Raw genomic sequence first — 10,213 nt, 5'->3', positions numbered from 1 at the left:
TCATGTATTTGTACTCTGTGAAGTGTTTATTCCTTTTACTCACCCACTTTTTGATTGGGTCTTTTATGGTAGGGATTTAATTTTTTAAAAATTCTTTATATATCCTAGATACTATTCCTCTGAGGAACAACTGGCAAAAAACATTTCCTATTCTGTAAATCAAGTAATAACAAATGCTGGCAAGGCTATGGGGAGAAAGGAACCCTTTTACATTGTTGGTGGGAATGTAAACTAGTATAGCCACTACAGAACTCAGTAGAGAGATTCTTTAAAAAATTGAAAATAGAAATTTCATTTGACCCAGTTATTTCCCTTCTAGGTATCTTCCCAAAAGAGTTAAAGTCACCATAATACAGTGAAACATGCCTATCTATGTTCATGACAGCACAATTCAAAACAACTAAACCTAAGTACCCTATATGTCCATCAATAGATGAAGGGACAAAGAAAATGTGGTATTTGCACAGAAAAGTGGTATTTACAAAACGTGGTATATGCAAAAAGAAAGATAAGCTTGAATCATTTACAGGAAAATGGATGCACTCTGATATCATAATGTTAAGACACACAAGTGTGGATACCACACAGTATCTCTTACATGTGAAATCCAGATTATAAATAAAGAGTAAAAGATAATAGAAAGTAGAGAGACAGATCTTTCTCAAAGGGGAATGAAAACAAGTGGGATGAGGGAAAAGAGAAAAAGAAAGAAGGGGAAAAACATATATACACACACACACATATACACAGGATGGCTGAGAAAGTTGTACTACTGACTTCTATTGCTTTATTGAAAGGAACAGTTTATGTTTAATTTTAGGTTTGTTTGGGGTTTTTTTTTTTTTTGGTCTTTTTTGAAACAGGGTCTTGCTATACAGTTCAGGCTGGTCTTGAGCTCACTTTGTAGCCCAGGCTGGTCTCGAACTTGCAACGATTTTCCTGCCTCAACCTCCCGAGTGCTGGTATTACAGGCATGCGCCACCACACCCAGCCTAATGTTTAATTGTTTGATCAATCTTACATGCCTACATTTGCTTAACTGAATAATCAATTTGAAGATAACAATATGTAATACAACAACCACTGTTAATTTTCTATCACCTTTTCTGAAATTCTGTATTGCTTCTATTGTTTGGGTATTGTTTTGTTTATATCTGTTTGTCTGTTAATGTGTTTTCATTCTTTTATTTTCAAAATTAAAAGAAAGTCCAAGAAAAGGGGGGCAGATGGGATCAAGAGATGGAGGGATGGGGAGGAAGGGGAAGGAAAGGATGAAAAAGGAATTAAGATGTGCTATGTACAGACAGCAACTCCACACAAGGAACGGAAAGTGTGCTGCAAACCCAGACTAACAAAAATTATAAGAAGAGAGAGGAGTTCAGATTTTTTTTTTTTACTTTCTTGGAAGCTTCTGGAGCATGACTCAGAAATGAAGTCACAAAGAAATTCCTATACTCACATTATTCCACATTCCATGGATATTTCTGCGGTTTGCTCAAAAGAACCGTTCTCTGTGTTTACACCCACCTGCAGCACTTGGAGAGCTCCCGGGTCATTTTTTTTTAAGGTTTAGCATTTAATTCTCCAATTAGTCTCCCCAAATCATCTCTTTTTCTTCCTTCAAATGCTTCTTACTCTCAAACTTCAAACTTATTTGCATTTACATTTTAAACACCTTACTCAGATTCATGTTCGAGTGAACAAGAGCTACCGCCGCACACCAGGCCCTCCAGCCATCTCCTCCTCCCTCCTCCGCTCCAGTGGTCCGTGAGGGCTCTCAGAGCCCTTCTTCAGGAGTTATTTCAGGCATTTAAGAAAATTTCTTGCATCTCGCTGAACTGCTGGTGGCATTAGCGAGTCTCTGAAGCAGCATTAACTTAATCAAGACCAGGAAAGGACAGTCAGGAACTGCTAAAAACTCTACTGCCCGCTGCATGACCCATGGCCATTTCAGACGGCTCCAAAATTGCTGGTTTCACCAGCTCTTGAGTGACCCTGACCCACACCCCATTCCCACAGCCCATCCCTAAAGCATACCGGGTCTTTGTCACTATTATTCCCACCACCCCTTCAACTGTCACATCTAACACTCAGGCCAACGCTCTCCTGTTCGGCACAAGCCCCGCCTCCCCAAGGCCCCTGAGGACTGGAATGGGCCATCATCCCAACCACACGCGCACCTCTCAGCTCTGCGCTCTCCTCTCCTGGCGCAGCCCCACACGTTCCTGGCAGTCCTCACTTGTGCTCCGTCACCTTCTCTCATTTCATCCTTCGCAGCAGCCCTACATTGTCACCTCTCTCGAGAATCCTCATTTCCTCCCTCTTGTTCAGCTGGCAATGTCAACGCTTACTTAGAAAACGAAGCCACCCCCGGCCCTACTCAGCTCGCTGTACCTCTGTTTCTCCCCTCCTCTTTGGGATGTTCTGCCTTCTTCTGTGCATCCCTTTGTCCCTACCCTGTGGCTCCAGGGCCCACTCTCCACAGCCAGCGTCCCCTGGCAATTTCAAAAACTCCTTCTACGTATATGAAGACAGTGAACCCTCTCCCATTTTAAAAAGCGGCATGTGCTGTGTTAAGCATTTGTAGAGAATGTTTAGCACACCACTGAACACCAGCTACAGGGGCCTGCTCAGGCTCCGTCACGGTATTTCATCTCTGCTGACACGCCTGCCTTCCCTGGTCGAGCCTGTGGTGGATGCTGATCATTCATTTCCTACTTCAGCCTCAGCGGCTCCTGGGCCTCCCTGACCAAGTTTCTAACCCACCTCTTCTGCCTGCCTCCCCACGGAGGCTGCCTTCTTCACCCTTGCAATCTACTGCCCCACACCTGGCTCAGTTTCAGACACGTACTCAAGGTGTCTATGGAGACTGCAGCCCGACTCGGAACGTCAACCTCCTGCCCTCAGTCCAATCACTGCTCCGACAAGAATCAGCCACTTAGAATCAGCACCAGGAGTTATAAAGGGGCCCGCCAAACTGATATCACTATACCTCCCAGCTGAACAGAAGCGCTGCCATGGCCTACAGCCTGTTCCACCGGGATGGTAAGAGTCACCTCGGGTCTGTCAAGTTCCTTGGAAAGTGTACTCAGAACACGGGGGCCCAGTGGGGCCCAGCTGCACAGCTGCTCGGGTTTATCCTGATTTCTGCTTTCCTCTTATTTTCTACCAGTCTCCAACTGATTTCCCATTATACTTGGAGGCAAACAGCACCTTGCAATAAGCAGCTCATTTCACTCACTACTTCTGTTTTAAGCAATAGAAAGTACTAGAACCAGGTTCTGCTATTTACACAACTCTCAGTGGTTAGCAGACAGCACTGTGGTAGAGTCTTCTATTTTGTAATACGAGAACTATAGATTTTTATACTCAATCAGAGAAGACGACTGTTCTACGAGATGTGCTAAGTACGATATTTGTGAAACTGTTCCATTGGGAAAAAAAAGTAACAGCAGGTAGTAATATACTGGAAAACCAAACTACCAATCTAGGTCATACTAAAGAAACATTTATATGAATGAAGATGCAGTCCTGATTCTCAGCATTAGCATATCTTTCCAATTTTTTAACATTTTACTAACATATTCAAAGAGAAAAATATTTTGAACTGTTTAAAACTGAAGAGTCCATCTCCAACATTCGTTGTGATCATAAGAGTGTACAATGTTTTGCTTGGCCTATAAAAATAATCATGTATTATGTGAAAGCCTAAGGTTAAAAGAAGTTTGCAAAAAGTAAACAATAGAAATAAGAATATATTGAACTGTGTAATTTCCAAATGGTTGAAGATGATTTTTTGATGCCAAATGGTATGGAAAAGCTGGTGGTTATGAGTCATCAAAATAAAATGAAGCAACTCATTTTGGAGCAAAAGGAAAAATAAAAGTAAAGACACTTCAAAAAGCTAGTTTGTTTTTCACTCTTTTGTTAAAATAAATATTTCAGAATTTAACGCAGAGTAGAGAATGGAGAAACAAAGCTACGAAATGCTTCTCACAGTGGAGTACTACTCTCCCATAAAGATAAATTTGAAGCATTCACAGATAAATGGGTACAATTTGAGAATATATTAAGTGAAATAAGTTGACACACAAGCTTACATATTGCATTGTTTCTCTTATATGAGAGGCTCAAAATATCTATATACAAATAAAGAGCAAATGGGCTGGAGGTTTAACTCAGCAGCAGAGCGCCTGCCTGGCAAGCACGAGGTCGTGAGTTAGATTCCCGGTACCAGAAAACAAAACAAAACAAAACAAACAAAAAAATAGATTACAAATAAAGAGCCAAATAGAAGAGAGAGAAATAGGGAGGAAAAACTTCAAATAAATTAACATATATGCTAATTTGTTTCATGTATACTATTAGTTTAAGTTCACTGAAAAGAAAGTTTTACGCTATTATCCGTTTCTTCTTTGGCAGAGAGAATCTTGTCTCTGAGTAACTACTTATGATAACAACACACAGTGTATTTTTTTTTTTGGTGGTACCGGGAATTGAACTCATGACCTCATGCTTGCAAGACAAGCACTGGGCCACTGAGCTATATCCCCAGCCCTTACACAGTGGATTAACTATTGTTTTCCTCTTACTTTGTTATGAAATTTTATTTTCTCTTTTCATAAAATACAAAAGTGGGGAAAATGCTTATAAAGATGGCTCACGCTATATTAAAACATGAAAATGAATATCAAATGTGATTTTTTTTTTTCAAATGTGGTTTTTTAAAAGATCAAAAACCAAAGTCATCTTTGGAGTGCAGGTAGACAGCTAATTTTAAATAATGAATTCTGACCAACTTACTCGAAAAAAATCAACACGAAAAAAGCTCGACTCCTTTCTGAGAGCAAAGAAAAACTTCAAAGGGCAGGCACACTTTCATTCTCGCTCCAAGGGACAAAGCAGAGCCACTGCAGCCCTTCCCGGGTGACCCCCCAGCTATCACCGTTCTGGGTATAAAAATCACCTTCAAGCAAGCGGACAGAGGTTCTCGTTTGCACTCTGTCCTCACTTGAAGTGAGGCATCACTAAGTGTCAGCTGTTTCCAGCAGTTCAAACAACCAAAGTACCTTCGAGATAGAAAAGTGTGGCACTGTCACTTACACATTAAGGTCCGTCTTCTGTAAATTTAAACGGAGTTTCGCTGGGTACGAAGTCAGAACAGTGCATCTGAACCACAAAGGACTGGCTATGGATGGTCTGGCCAAGGCAGGCGGCCCTCACCAGCTGGAAAGCCCTGCCCCCCTGTGGCCGGTCGCATTGCTCCTGTAGCTTGTCAGCCAGCCTGGGGCACAAGAAAGAAGATTCCTACCTACGATTATTCAAATACCCACCTCTGGCTGCTAAAAGACTTAAAATAAAATCTACTTAGCGGAAGCAGGACTTTCTCAGGCTCCTTTTGAACACAAAAGAAGTAACTGCTGGAATACGGATGCCATAACTGCAGCCAACAGGGAACATTCCAGTTCGGAGAAGATGCTGAGGCCTGATTCAAATGACCTCTTTCACATTCACGACTATACTGCAGTGGGTATGCTTCCCTACCTGTGATCTCTTAGTTAATCACTCACCTGTCCAATTATTTAAATATAGGATGACCAAAAATTACATACTTTTGGTTAGTTTTTATAAGATACTATAGCAGGAAATATAAAAATGACAATTTCATCAAATATATGCAATACAAGAATCGCCTGGTTGAAATGACACCTGCCCAGGTGACACTAGGGTCAGCACTGCTCCAGCGACGCTCAGGGTAAACTGTTACGTGGTTAATATTAAAGGCTGCGTGTGACTTTCTTTGGTCACAGAGGCATCTGGGCACTTTGGGGTTCTGATATTCTCTCGCTGCCCAGGACCTGCTCTGTGGTCTGGGACCCTCTCCTCCCATCTGCAACTGCCTGGGCTCTCTTCGGCATGTTTTTTTCAAATTTAATTTAATTTATTATTTCTTTTTGTCTTTTTGAGGCAGCGTCTCACTGGCCTTGAGCTCACTTTGTAGCTCAGGCTGGTCTTGAACTAGCAACGATTCTCCTGCCCCAGCCTCCCAAGTGCTGGGATTACAGGCATGCGCCACCATGCCTGGCTCTTCTGAATGTTTTTAATCTTCTCTGGTTTGCATTCCATGCACTTTCCAAACAAGAGCCTGCAGGTACTGAGCTCTGCCTCCCAACAGCACTCCCTAAGCATGTACCCGGCTCCCCCCTCCTCAGACCTCGGAAGGCTCTTAGCAACCTGCAGAAAAGGCGGGCTGCAGGCTGTGAAGCACCGGAGCAGGCAGGAGAAACATGATCCTGGCTGCACACCAGGTGCTGTGGTCTGAAGGTTTGGCTCTGCCAACGTTTACACGTTGAAATCCTAATCTCGAAAGTGATGCTATCAGAAGGTGTAGCCCTTGGGAACTGATTAGGTCAGGAGTGTGGAGGTCCGATGAGGGAGATTAGTGTCCTTATGAAAGAAGCTCAAAGGAGCTTGTTTACCCCTTCTGCCACATGAGGGCACAGTGTGATGATGTCTGTAAGAAACAAACCCTCAACCAGACACCGAACCTGCTGGTGCCTTCATGTTGGACTTCCAGCTTTCAGAGCCCTGAGAAATAAACATCTGTTCATAAACATCTGTCGTTTGTAAGTCACTCAGTCTATGTGTTTTGTTACCATAGCCTGAAAGGACTAAGTGAGACACTATGCATTTGAATGAATACCTTTGGAAACAGCTGTTGTCTAAGCCCATTCTCCACCCTGAGAATGGGACCCCCAGAACAAGCAGGCCTCCACAAAGATACCCCGGGGAAGATGGGCAGGTCTGCTGCAGCACACACATCAGGCTCTGAGGAAGAAACTTCAGCAGATGCTGAAACCTGCATTCTTCATAAAGCTCAACAGTCACAGAATGACCGGAGGAGTTAAGACGCTTTCATTTACAGTAATGGGAACAGAATGCTACCTGTTTCAAAGACAAATTCAGGGGCTGGGGATTTAGCTCAGCGGCACAGCGCCTGCCTGGCAAGCGCAAGGGCGTGAGTTCAATTCCTGGTACCGGAAAAAAAAAAAACAAAAAAAGGAAAAAAAGAGACAAATACAGCCAATTTTCTGCATATACCTGAAACTCTGTGTGTGTATGTGTGTACAGACAGGTACATTATATTATTTCTTATGGTCCTCAGGAGTGTTCTGTTCAATAACAAACATGAAAATCAGGTTCTAGATCCTCTGGAAGCTAAAAGACAAAACCTATTTTCACAAACTCAGCATACAGTATGCAAAAAGTTCTATCTTTTCATTTCTAGATTTTGACCTCTTCAGTCTGCCTGCTGTCCTGCTCCCCTTAGCCAATGTCACCAGTCCCCTCCAGAGGCCCCTCTACCACTCTCCCTACTGGCCACCTTCAGCAACGTGCTCGGAGGGTGACTTCCCTTTTATACATTTTTTTTGTTTGTTTGTTTGTTTTCCGGTACCAGGAATCGAACTCGAGACCTTGTGCTTGCCAGACAGGCACTTTGCAGCTGAGCTAAATCCCCAGCCTCCCTTTTATACATTTGGGGTGAGTGTGCAGCTTTCTGTTGCTGAGACAAAATACCTGAGGATGATGACTTGAAGGAGGAAAGGTTTATTTTGGCTCACATTTCAGAGGTTTCGGTCCCTCTGGGCAGAAGAGCACAGCAGAGGAAAGCTGCTCCTATCACAGAAGTTGCGAAGCAGAGTAAAAGAGAAAACCAGAAAGGAAGGAATGCAGGATAAGATACAGACCTTAAGGCCAAACCCCATGACCACCTCTCTTCAACTAGGTCCCACATCCTAAGTTTCCATCACCTCCCGATAATGCCGCTGAATTCTGATCTCATCAGTGGGTTAACCCTCTTGATGCAGTTAGAGCTTTCGTGATTCAATCACCTTCCAAGAGCTCATCAGCTGGAAACCAAGCCTTTAACCCATGCATGACCTTCGGGGACATTTTAGATACAAACCATAACAGCGAGAGCAGCTGTAACTGTCAAAATAGGAGAAAACTGTCAAAATCAGCTCTGTAGATTTTGAAGCAGTGATGGCTCCTCTGTTGAGACGGTAGAGGCAAGAGGAAATTATCCTTCCTCCCAAGATAAAAATAAGAGAACACGGCTTCTGTAACCTAAACCGACCTTCTCTGACTGCTGGCTGGTCTCGGTGGCCTCTGCCCTCCCCCAACTAAACTATCCGAGGCCACAGTTTCCGTGATTCTCTTGCTGCCTCCGGAAGCTCCCCCGCTGGCTTCTTCAGCATCCCTCGATCTTTCTTTGCTGGCTCCTCTACTTCTTGCTGCCTGTGCACTGGAGGTGCTCCAGGGCTCTGCATTAGCTCTCTCTGTTCACTAAACCACGCCAGCAGCAGAGATCTTTTTTTCTGTGTCACTTTCCCTCCAGCAGAGCAGATAAAAGGAGAGCTACTCTGGTGGGGGAGGAAGAAGCTCAAGGTCCTGCTCATCACCCTCCACACCACCCACCTCTGTTGGCACCATCTTCGCAGAGTTCTGCCATTCAGAAACACCAGCAGCTTCCTCCAACCAGCAGGTGGCTCTCAGCTCCAGCTGCACCTCCTCTCTGCTCAACCCCATGACCGTCTCATTTTCTGACCCGACAGTCACATGTGCTCTCCAAGCTTTAAGGTTCACCTCCCTTGTGATTCTTTCTGTACCAGATAGCCTTGAGCACACTGCTGTCCAGAGAAGCACCCTGTGTTGACGTGACTGTTGCATGCTGTTTGTGTACATCTGTGTCTGCTCTACTGGACTGTGACTATTTTAAAGGCAGGCAAGGTGCTGCTGATGCTGTATAGGTGCACAGTGGGGGCTCAGACATGTTGTAGTTTTGAGGCCGATACCTGTTATCAGCATGCAGAGGCTGTGAGATAGGCAGTTCATTGGGAAATGGAAAGCAAATGTGGCTGCCAATCTTTGGCCCAGTGAACAAGAACCAAAAGCCTAGAAAAGGAGACAGTCTGGAAAAATTCAAAATTCAGTGCACTGGTTAGTTTTCAATCACTGTGACAAAATATTGGAGACAAACAACTCAACAAGGTAAAAGGTTCATCTTGCATCATGGTTTCAAAGATTTCATCTCTAGTTGTTTGGGCTTTGGCAGTCCAGTATCATGGCTAGATTGCATGATGAAGGGAGCTCGTTTGCCTCATGGTAGCCAGAAAATGAAGAAGGAAACAAGGGGCTGGGGGCCTGATATCCCTATTAAGGCCACACCCCCAATAACCTAACTTCCTCCCAGTAGGCCCCACCTCCTAAAAGTTCCACTACCTCCCACCACAAGCTAGGAACCAAGCTTTCAACACAGGGGCCTTTGGAGGACCTTCAAGACCCAAACTACATTATCTAGGCACTGTTTTCATTACAGACTTTTTGAAATACAAGTAAGGCAGAATACCAAAGGCCTCATAATCTCTTCTTTCAAATAATACTACTTCATTCATTCATTAAAGCATAAATTCCTAACAGGAATGTGTTTTCTATTGAGTTCTGATGAATAAAATCCTGTCTAAAATCAGAGCCATCAAGCTCTCCAGTGAGGCAGCTGCTGGTGAAAAGACTCAAGAGTTAAGAGATGCTGGCACAGGTCCAAAATGGAGACACAATTCTGAACTGCAAAATCAACCCAGAAAGCCCATTACACAAAGACTGAGGCCGACGCTATTTGCAGGAATGGAACACTTTTAGCTGCTGCACTTACAACCATTTTGAAGAAACAAGAGTCCTTTGGAAATATCTGGACTTTCCCAGTTGTGGAGGGTCACCCAGGCGACTCTCCTTGAAAGAGAAGTAATTGCCTCTATTTTGGCTGAGCCTGACCCTATTTCCATGTATTGATGTGTACAGAGCTGGCTAGGACCTTTTCCTTATCCCTTCAATTGGCTTTAAACAATGCAAATTGGTCTAGCCGAGAGATGGTAATCCTTGGAGATGGCAGGCATGTTTCACGGGAACCCCCCCCCCCGCCGCGCCCCCTCCATTGTTGAGTGAGCCAGGATGAGGTGGAATGTGTGAGCCAGTGCTCCACACTGTCAGCTGGAATCAAGCCTTGGGAACAGAGCCTATGACTTCCTGGGGCTTCAAACATTACACATCAGAGCTGAAGCACTGACCCCAAAACATTAGATACTATCTCAATTGGATTATGCAGATTACTCTTTCTGCATGTCCTTCTCTCTGCATTGGCAGAGGTGATTTCAGG

General features: G+C 44.0%; 1 protein-coding gene across 5 annotated transcripts in view; it reads right to left on the bottom strand.

Annotated features, from left to right (window-relative positions):
• The window catches only part of Tjp1 (tight junction protein 1), a 228,911-nt gene that overhangs the window by 190,565 nt on the left and 28,133 nt on the right, over positions 1-10,213 (bottom strand). The window lies entirely within an intron of this gene.

The sequence above is a fragment of the Chinchilla lanigera genome, unplaced genomic scaffold (assembly GCF_000276665.1).
Source record: "Chinchilla lanigera isolate Chin_1 unplaced genomic scaffold, ChiLan1.0 scaffold00015, whole genome shotgun sequence".
Lineage (NCBI taxonomy): Eukaryota > Metazoa > Chordata > Mammalia > Rodentia > Chinchillidae > Chinchilla > Chinchilla lanigera.
Note: the sequence above shows the minus strand (reverse complement) of the source record. Positions and strands in the feature narration are given on the sequence as shown.